The sequence below is a fragment of the Chiloscyllium plagiosum genome, chromosome 5, assembly GCF_004010195.1.
Source record: "Chiloscyllium plagiosum isolate BGI_BamShark_2017 chromosome 5, ASM401019v2, whole genome shotgun sequence".
NCBI lineage: Eukaryota > Metazoa > Chordata > Chondrichthyes > Orectolobiformes > Hemiscylliidae > Chiloscyllium > Chiloscyllium plagiosum.
In genome coordinates, this window is record NC_057714.1 from 23,360,061 (window position 1) to 23,371,501 (window position 11,441).

Sequence of the window (11,441 nt, forward strand, 5' to 3'; positions counted from 1 at the left end):
TTCATATATAAAACTAGCTTGGAGTCTTGGGTCAGTGGCCCTGGCAAATAAAAGTCTTTTTTTATGTTAATGCCAGCTGTTGAAAGTTATTTTCAGTCTCTACTCATCTGCATATGAATGTTTAGAATTGTTTGCTGTTTTGGCAATAAGGCGCAGAATTTTGTTTCCACATAGACTATTTATTTTTAAAGAAGCTTCTTTTTATAAATGCACCTTTCCTAATACTTTCCAATTCTTTCATTTATGTTTATCACAATAAAAGTTTTATTATACTTCAGAATAAATTCTGAGAGCTATGTGGTGCATGTTTTCGTAGTGCTGCTCACCAGATGCCTGTTACATCTCAATTAGCTGTTCGTCCTGTACCTACCATGACTCCCTTGCCCCAGAACCATTGCATTTCATTTATAACTTCACTTTCACAGTCACCTGATGTAGAATTACTCCAATATTAAATAAGCAGTAATACTGGGTTAATTGTTGAAACTGAGAGTTGACAAAGTCCCCAGGTCTTAATAGGTTTCATCTTAGGGTCTTAAAAAAAATTAGCTTGAGATAATTGATGTGTTGGTTTTAAATTTCAGAAACTCATCAGATTCAGAGAAGCTTCTTTTTAGATTGGAAAATAACTAATTGTACTCCTTTATTCAAAAAGGGACGGTGTCAGAAAGCAGGAAACTACAAGCCAGTAAATTTGACATCGGTCATAGAGAAAATGCTAGAAGCTGTTAGTAAGTGTTATCACAGGTTACTTGGATAAGTTCAAGGTAATCAGGCAAAGCCAGTATAGTTTGTGAAAGGGAACTCATGTTTAACAAATTTATTGCAATTCTTTGAAGCAGTAACTTGTGCTGAACATAAAGGGGAAGTAGTTGATATACTATACGTAGATTTCAAAAAGGCATTTGATCAGGCGCCACATCAAAGATGATTTTAGGAACTAAAAGCCCATTGTATGGGGGTAACATTAGCATAAATAGAAGATTTGCTAGCTAACAGGAAGCTGAGTAATAAATGGATCATTTTTCGGCTAACAGGATGTCAGAGTCTATGCAGAGGAATTCGTGCTGGGCCTTAACCTTCTACAATTTATTTAAGTGGTTTGAATGAAGGGACCAAAGATGTGGTAAGAAAATTTGCTGATGACCTAATGATAGGTAGGGAAGTGAATTATGAAGAGACATAAGGAATTTACCAAAGGATATCGATAAGTTGTGAGTGCGCAAAGGTCCAAAAAATGGAATAAATATGGGAATATATGAAATTGTCCATTTGTCTGAAAGGTTAGAAAAGAAACATACTATTTAAATGATGAGAGGTTGTACAGCTCTGAGATGCAGGGTGATTTAGATATCCCATTGCATTCATTGCTGAATGTTAATATGCAGTTAGAGTAAGTAATCAGAGAAGCTAATAAGCTTATTTTATTGAATGCAACAATAGCAAGGCTATGCACTGGTGAGACTGTATCTGGAGCACTCTACAGTCCTAGTCACCGTACGTACAAAAGATTATAATTTCATTGGAACCAATTCAGAGAAAGTCTTTTAGACTAATATCTGACATGAATGGATTGCCAATGAGGAAAGGATGGACAGGTCAGGCCTGTATCTTCTGGAGGTTAGAGTCAGAGGTAACAAGTGAAACATAAGATCCTGAAGGATATTGACTGGGTTGATGTCGAAAGGAAGTTTTCTCTTGTGGGAGAATCAGGAACTAGGGATCATAGTTTAAAATTAAAGGGTCACCTATTTAAGATATGAAGAGTTTTTTTTTGAGGTTTGAGAGTCTTGAAGTTCCATTTCTCAAAAGTCAGATAATGAATCTTCAAATATTTTTAAGGACGAGGTGGACAGATTCTTGATTGCCAAGAGAATGAAAGATTTATTGGTGGTAAAGGAATGTAGAGTTGAGGATAAAATCTGATCTAATATTTCTAGGGTCACCACTTTTAATATATTCATCAGATGTAGCCTGTTACTTCTGTGCTCCCTAGTATGTAACCCTAATTGTAACCTTGAGGCCTTTACAACTCTATTTTTAAAACTTATATCCTAACTCTCAAAATTCAGCTTGTAGGACCTCTTCCCTTTATTTAACCCATATCATTAGTACAGTTTTGTTTGTTGTTCACCATCCCCTTCAGAACTGACTGCAGCCTCTTTGATTTCCTTAACCCTGGCACCAGGCAGGCATCATACCATCCTGGGATCTCTCTTGCAGCCACAAAAATGCCTGTCTGTTCTCATCACTAATGAATCCCATATCACAATAACTCTGCCAAGTCTTTTATGCAGCAAAGCCACCCATGGACCTGATTCTCATGGTTATCCCCTGAGAAGACATTACCCTTAACAATATCCAATAATATATTGATTAAAAAAGGGGGCTGCTTCTGAGTCATCCCCCACCAGCTGCTTCCTGTGTTCTGCCTCATCACCCATCCCCTTTCTGTTTGTTCAGTCTTTACCTGTGGTGTGACCACCTCACTGAACATGCTGTCCACAATAATCTCAGTGCGTAGATGTCCCATATTGGGTTCACCTTCAGTTCCAGCTCTGAAATACAGTTAACCAATAGCTGCATGAGTGTAATTGACTCTCCACATAGTGTAGGAGATGCAAGCTTAGCTGCTAACACCTTTAGATTAAGGTCCTTAGTTACTCCCTTTAGACAATGATAATTTTACTAAGGACATCCAATTACTTCCGCAACAATCCAAATTCCTACCTTATTTTGTTTAAACCAATAGAATGTAGCAATTTAATTAGTGGAAAACGTAGAAGTACTCACTGACCCTACTCAAGATATTTTTTGATTTAGGTCTGTTTAAAGATGCAACCTACTAGCACTAACTCATCTGCTTAACAGTGCTATCTCTCAAAGTTCACTGCTCTCCACTTGTGCTGCGCCATCTTGAGGAAGGTGCTAAGCAAGCTGTCAATCTTCATTTTTAGTAGTCTTCCATTTTAGAAGTTGGAACCCCTGTTGAAACAGGCAGGCAGCTCCTATTTATTTGCAAAAATTGAAATCAAATGATGTCCTTAATCCTGCAGATGTCATAAGATTCCTGATACAGGTAGTTATTCTATAATATGATGGTTGTGTTCTTGTGTAACTTGCATTATTAAAAAAATTGTTCTTTAGAAACAGTGTTTAAAGTGTTGGCAATGTAATTATGTTACAGCCAACACACGGTTTAAAAGTTTGTGCTTTAAAAATAGTGTCCCCAATTTGTCAATTGCATTATAGCAAATTTGTGTTAATGAAACTCTCATTATAGCAGAGTAGTCTATACTGTTTTCTTCACTTTCTGCCTGACTACTGTTATTTCTTGCTCTTGCCCACCAATAATTGGCAGTTTAAGTCAGGAGATGGCCAGTTACACATAAAAGCATCCTGCACTACAGTTGCAAAGTTGGATGGAGTTTTATGGATGAGCCTGATGGTAGTTGATTGTGTGATTTGCCTCAAAGGGAAAGTTGAATATAGTGCTGCATTTGGATATGGACTGCTTCAATATTTGAGGTGCCATTAATGGTGGTGAACATTATACGAACAAATGAAATATCAGAAGTAGACAATTCAGCCCTTCAAGCCTTTTCCACCATTCAGTAAGATCGCAACGGATTTGTTTGTGTGCCAAAGTCACACTCCCAACCAGCCCTGATAAAATTAGGCAAGGAAATTATACTAATTTCACCTTCAGAATATTCATGGACCCTGTTGACTTTTAGGGGAGCCTGTGATCACTAACTTCAAATAGGTAGTTGACTCTTTTAGCAATTTTCTGATAGTTTGAATTTAAGAAGCACCACTTTAGATATGATTCATTTTTGGGTAAATAAAGTATACAACCTTGAATTGGGGATAGTTCACTGACAGCAGAGAACACATAATTTGTCTGCCCGTTAAAGTGATGGGGGCAGCATACTGCTCTCTAGCTGAGTTTTTGGGAACTCTTCTCTGGGTCTTCCTCCACTTTTTTTTCTGGTCTGACTTTTGACTGCCTGATGGCGATTCTTTTCAGGGGACCTCCCAATGGCAACTACTGGCTATTGGGTCTGTGATGAGAACTCTATAAAAAGAACTTCCCTCTGCCCTGAGCACTTATTGTTTTATCAGATTTCTAGGGGCACAAAAGTTTGTCAATCAATTGTCTGAATCTTTTTGGCCAGTCAGCATGAGACAACAACTCATGATATCAGATGACCATTGTCCTCTTACCCACCTCCATTTAAAGGTTAGTTTTTTAAAAATTTCGTTTTAAGAATAAAACTTTACTTTTGAAAACAATACACTGATAACAGAGTACATTTGGCATCAGATAAACTGTTGACACTAATGTAATGGGCATCATGGCCTCCATGTTTCTTCTAATTCTTCCCTTTGTTTTCATATGCAAGAAGTTTGGAAAGTTAATTGCTGCTGTAATGACTATTAAATGATAATTCATACTACAAAGTAATACTAGGAAAATTTAAATTTTAAGAGACCCCAATATTGAACACCCCACCTTCTGAGGGGCAGAGTATTCCAAAGTCTTTCGATCCTTTCAAAAGGAGGGAAAATAAGTCTCTTCTCTGTCCTAAAGGGCAATTGATAATTTTAAGAGTGTCCCCTAGTTCTGGGTGCAGCCACAAAGGAAATATCTTTTCTGCATCCACTTTGTCAAGACCATTCAGGATCTTATGTACTTCAATCATCACCCCACAGTCTTCTAAACTTCAAAGGAAATGAACAGCCTGTCAACCTAAGAAAAGCCATTCATTCCAGGTATTAATTTAGTAAATCTTCTGTCTGCCACTGTTACTTTTACATCCTTCCTTAAATAAGGAGATCAAAATTGTACATACTATCCAAGATGTGATCTCACCAGTGCCTCTGTAAAACTGATTCATAACATGCTTATTTGTAATGTAGAATTGTAATAAACCCTCCACTAGCATCCTTGATTACATGCTGTACTTGCATATACTAACTCGTTGTGATTTATGCACCAAAATACCAAATCCCTCTGCATTTGGAATTCTGAACTTGTTCTCCATCTACGTCATAGTCATAGAGATGTACAGCATGGAAACAGACCCTTCGGTCCAACATGTCCATGCCGACCAGATATCCCAACCCAATCTAGTCCCACCTGCCAGCACTCGGCCCATATCCCTCCAAACCCTTCCTATTCATATACCCATCCAAATGCCTCTTAAATGTCGCAATTGTACCAGCCTCCACCACATCCTCTAGCAGCTCATTCCATACACGTACTATCCTCTATGTGAAAACATTGCCCCATAGGTCTTCAAATCCTCCAACCCTGGCAACATCCTTGTAAATCTTTTCTGAACCCTTTTCAATTTTCGCAACATCTTTCCGATAGGAAGGAGACCAGAATTGCACGCAATCTTCCAACAGTGGCCTAACCAATGTCCTGTACAGCCGCAACATGACTTCCCAACTCCTGTACTCAATACTCTGTGGCCCATCTGGTCCAGATCCTGTTGTAATCTGAGGTAACCCTCTTCACTGTCCACTACACGTCCAATTTTGGTGTCATCTACAAACTTACTAACTGTACCTCTTATGCTCGCATCCAAATCATTTATATAAATGACAAAAAGTAGAGGACCCAGCACTGATCCTTGTGGCACTCCACTGGTCACAGGCCTCCAGTCTGGAAAACAACCCTCCACCACCACCCTCTGTCTTCTAACTTTGAGCCAGTTCTGTATCGAAACGGCTAGGTCCCCCTGTATTCCGTGACATCTAACCTTGCTAATCGGTCTCCCATGGAGAACCTTGTCAAACGCCTTACTGAAGTCCATATAGATCACATCTACTGCTCTGCCCTCATCAATCCTCTTTGTTACTACTTCAAAACTGTACTTTTTTTTATTCTTCCTACCAAAGTGAGCAACTTCACATTTTTCCATTGTCCTCCCATCTGTTAGACTTTTGTCTACTCATCTACCTCCCTTGTATCGTTTTCACAGCATATTTTCCAATCTATCTTGATGTCTTCTGTAGCTTTTGCTCCCCTCAACTAAGTTGTAAATGTAAATTGTAAAAGATTGATGCTGCAGCACACATCCTTGTGGGACTCCACTAATCACACCCTTGAAATCAGACAAAGACCTAGCCAGTCTTCTATCCATGCTATTATGTTATCACTTACTTTTATTTTCCATAATAGCATTTGACGTGGCACCTTATCAAATGCCTTCTGCAATCCAAGTGCCATATGCCTTGCTATAAAGCTCCATTTTTATCCATGACTTATGTACTCATAGAATCATTGAATCATACTGTAGAATTGTACAGTGTGGACACATGCCATTTGGACCATCCAGACCCATTGACTCCTTTGAAAAACTCCAATAAATTAAACATGATTTCTCTTTTGACTAAGCTATGCAGACTCTTCCCAATTACTTTTGAGTTATAATAATCATGTTCTAATTAGGCCTTCTGACTTGGTCATTGTTCAGGAGGACCCAGAGGGCAGGAGTACTGGCCTTAGTTGTTCAATAAATTTGAGAATGTCTCGGCCTGTTGGACAAGATCAGGGACTATAAGGTACAGACTGACTAAGACAGTGTGGTAGAAGAAGACATTCAAATAAGGGAAGCAATGAGCTATTGTTCTAATATTAGTACCGGTGATTGCAGTGATCATGGTAGGAATAGAAGAAGAAAGCATAGTGAAGGGACGTGAGACCATTCTCCATAATAGAGTGAGACATCAGATGGCTGCGTTGTCTGGCTGGTGATAGGGTTCAGGATGTCTACCTGCACTTGAAAACCTTAGCTAGGGACGTGGCAAGGAAGGAAAGTTACCTGAATTATTTGTACCAGATGTAGTTCAGTGTCTGTAATTCACCCTCCAACTCTGAGCCAAAGCTACTCAAATCTCAAATCGTTATGGACCAGACCAAACTCCCTCAAAATATTGTAAGGTAGTCTAGAAGCTAACTTTTTTAATTTTAAAGGTAAGTGTAAGATGGCGCATTCCAGTTGCAATCTGATTAGTGAAATTACTTGACTTTGAACAAAGCACACTTTAATTTTACACTAAAAGAATTGGCTAACTGTACCTATCGAAATGCTTAACAAAATAATATATATTTTATATTGATGTTTGATATATATATATATAAACTACTACTGATAAACTTCCAACATAGTAACGTTTCATAAACACACCCATAGCAAAAACAAATTCAATAAAATTGCTTGTCTCACATGCAATTCTAGCAGCAGGAAGAGAAGCCCAGCTTTTAGCTGTAACAGTGGAGTAAGAGCTTCTACAACCAGCTTCAAGAACCCAGTAACTGATGAAAGCTAAACATGAAAATCCTGGTTCTGTAGAAGCTTGACCACACCCATTTGGCTGCTTCTATTGATCCAACTTTAAAAATAAAAAGCCCAAGGTGCCTCAATCTGTTTACTTTATTGGCTTTAAGTAATTTGTTTGGCACCTCTGTCTCAACATTTTTTAAAAAAGATTTTAAAAAAAAACCCTTAAAGCCATTGTATCAGCACACCTTTCCCCCACACACCCCAAAAATTAATATACAAAGATGTCTTCATTTTTAAAAGCCATCAGTCTTATGCCATTAGTACACTACTATACATTACATTGATTCTAAGTATGCACATGTTCACTACTGCAGTACATTTCAGTCATTTTTTTTCCCCTGCCACCAATCGCCTCCATCTTTTTCATCAAATTTACAACAGCATGTTGGCAGTTATATTTGCTTGTCTTGCTATATGTATAATTCTTAAATTGAATGGCTGTAGTAATAAGCTCCATCTAACCAGTCTAGAATTTTTATTCTTAAATTTTTCCAAAAACGTTAAGGAGTTATGATTTGTATATACAATTGTCTCAGACCCATTACTGGCAATGTAAATGTTGAAATGTTGCAATGCCAACCCCAAACTCATGGTCTCCTTCTCAGTTGTGGAATATTTCTATTGATGACTTTGTTTTCTGGAAAAATAGCCAGTAGGTCTTTGCAACTTCTCGTCGTCTTGCAAGCATACAACACTGACACCCACAACACGGGCATTGATAGTCACCCGAAATAGCTTTGCTTAATTAGGTGTGGCTAACACTGGAGTAGTGGTTAAGAGAGCTTTTAGGCTTCCAAAGTTCATCCAGCTGCTGAAATGTTCTGCATTTCTTAAATAAGACAGTCAGAGCTAAAGTTCAGTATGAACGTCTGATAATAAAGACTCAGTCCCACAAGTCTTAGTACTTCGCTCTTGCAGATGGTTGGAGGCCATTGGTCCATGTCTAAGTAACTTTTGTGAACTTGCTCTTAGCCAGGTTGGTCACCAAGCCCGTCTCTCGAAGTTAAACAATTCCAATAGGTGCTCCAAATGTTCCTTCCACATGTGACTAAAGGTCATTAGTATTGATGTACACCACACAATTGGATAATCCTGAAATGACTTCATTGCTTAGTCTTTGAATGTGGCTGGCTGATTTTTCATACCAAATGGCATGACTTTAACCTGATACAGTCTGTTCAATGTCATGATAGCTGAAATTTCCTTTGCTCTTACTCAGAGATAGGTACCTTTATCTGTAAGTCTAACTTCAAAATATAAGTCGCTTGATCCACCTTCTTAATACGGTCTTCCAAATGTGGAATAGGATATGAATCAGATTTTGTAACTGCATTGACTTTGTGATAATGCACAGGTGATCATTGGGTACTATCTGGTTTTGACACCATTACAGTGGATGAGCCCTATTTGATGCAATGAGATTGGCTTTAAACATATGTTCAATCTCTTTTGAACCTGTGCCAACTTTAGAGTGTTCAGTCCATAAGGGTATTGCTTAATTGGAGCAGTATTTCCTATATCTACATCATGCATAATCAGATTAGTATTTCCCAGTTTATTCTCTCATATCTCCTGATGTGATTATCGTAATTTAGCTCCTTTCAATTTTTCTCTGAAAGATAACTCAATAATTTATCCCAATTTTTAAGAACTTGCTCATTGTCCTATTCAATTTGAGAAATGTCCAATTCAGAATCATCTGAACTTGTTTCTTCACTCTGTTTTATAACCGTAACAGATTCTTCTTTTGCTTTCTTTCCCTACTAAAATACCTTTTGAACATGTTCACTTGAAATACTGAGATTTGCTTCCATCTGCTGTTCTTATCAAATAATTCACCTCACTCAATTTCCTTTTGATTCCATAAGGCGCACTAAACCTTGCATTAGTATTTCACCTACCACTGGGAGTAAGAATTTGTCTCCACCAGCAAAGTTACAAATTTTTGATCTTTTGTCTGCTTCCTGTTTCATCATATGTTGTGCTACACTTGGAGTCATAGAGATGCACAGCATGGAAACAGACCCTTCGGTCCAACCCGTCCATGCTGACCAGATATCCCAACCTAATCTAGTCCCACTTGCCAGCACCTGGCCCATATCCCTCCAAACCCTTCCTATTCATATACCCATCCAAATGCCTCTTAAATGTTGCAATTGTACTAGCCTCCACTACATTCTTTTGTAGCTCATTCCATACACGTACCACCCTTGTGTGAAAAGGTTGCCCCGTAGGTCTCTCTCATATCTTTCCCCTCTCGCCCTAAACCTATGCCCTGTAGTTCTGGACTCCCCGACCCCAGGGAAAAGATTTTGTCTATTTATCCTATCCATGCCCCTCATAATTTTGTAAACCTCTATAAGGTCTCCCCTCAGCCTCCGACGCTCCAGGGAAAACAGCCCCAGCCTGTTCAGCCTCTCCCTGTAGCTGAGATCCTCCAACCCTGGCAACAACTTATGTTGTCTGGCCAACTCAACTACTCAATTTAGTCTTTTCCAAAAGTTTGACTAGTCCAAATATGTGGTCTTTGAACTCTGACTCAGCAAATTTCTCCTTAATTAATTTCAGTGGTCCTCTGCCCTCATGCCCAAAAACTAATTCAAATGGATTGCATTTAATTGATTCATGAGATGCATCCCTAATTGCAAAAAGTGCAAATGGACTTGCATGGTTTCAATCTTCTGGATAGTCTTCATAATAAGCTGTCAACAATGGCCTTTAAAATTTCATGCCACCATTCCAATGTTCCTTGCCATTCTGGATAGCACAAAGTAGATTTGAATTGTTTTATGTCTAAACTATCCATAACTTCCTCGAACCTTGATTAGATTGTATTTCTGTGGGTAATCCGTATTTAGTAAGAAAATAATTTGAGTAACTTTTCTACAATTGTTTTAGCTGTGATACTATGAAATGGAATGACCTCTGAAAATCTGAAAATCCGTTATGGTCAACATATGCTGATTTCCACTTTTGTTTTAGGTAGGGGTCCATGCAATCAATTAAGATTCTTTTAAAGTTCCTCAATTGCGGGAATGAATATTAAGGGTGCTGACTTTATCACTGCCTGAAGTTTTCCAATTACCACACATGAATGACATGTCTGGCAAATTCAACCACATCCTTATGTAGACATGGCCAATAAAAATGTATGTTGGCTTGAGTTTTCCTTACTCTCAAATGATCACCTACTGGTAATTCCTGTGCTACCTGACACACCACCTTTAGGTAACCTACTGTTAATACAACTTGATGAACTTCTGCCCACTTCTATCCACCTGAATATGTGATGGTCTGCATTTCCTCACCAAGACTTTGTTTTTATCTTAAAAATGTTCAGGGATACACTTGTATTCTTCTGTGTTTTTTTTTATACAACTGATTTAGTTTTTCGTCTTTGTTATAATTCAGCTAATTTCTCTGAACTAAAAATATCCACTTTGCCTTTCACCTGTTCTTGATTTTTCTCACCTATTTGGTCAAACATTGTTTCTGATAATTGAACTTCCTTATCTTTGTTCTTTGATTTATCTTCCCGTTTCCACCTGTGGCTTTGTGCCCTTGTTATCGCACAGTCAAGAAAAATCCCAGAATACATTTCCTGTAACGCCTCAGTTGCTTGATTTTCCACTGACCTTTCAACCACAGTAGGCATTATTTTTACCTGTGACCCAGTTATATCATTACCAAGGACAAGCTGTATTTTAGAACTGAGAATTTCTGTATTACTTCTACCATCACTTCACACTTTTCGTTGGACTTTCCAACCTCACTTTTTTTTTATATAGATATTTTTATTAGAAATTTAACATTTTTACAAGTTTACAAAAATAAACAAAACTCTCAGATATAAACATTGATATACAATTAGCTCAAATATACAATAGCCAAAATTTAACAAAAAAAAAGAAAAAACAAAACAAAAAAAACCCGAAGAGAAAAAAAACAAACAAAACTCAACTATCGACTAATCTAACCTACAACTAACCAGAGTGTATATTTAAGTCTCTTACATGCTCGGAATGTGTTAACATCAGATGTAATAAAACCCGTATTCGTGCGGGATTCCACCCCCGAGGGGCC

The 11,441-nt window shown here is 38.0% G+C and overlaps 1 protein-coding gene across 2 annotated transcripts in view; it reads left to right on the top strand.

Moving 5' to 3' along the window:
• Nucleotides 1-11,441, top strand: part of pex1 (peroxisomal biogenesis factor 1) — a 108,873-nt gene that overhangs the window by 38,767 nt on the left and 58,665 nt on the right. The window lies entirely within an intron of this gene.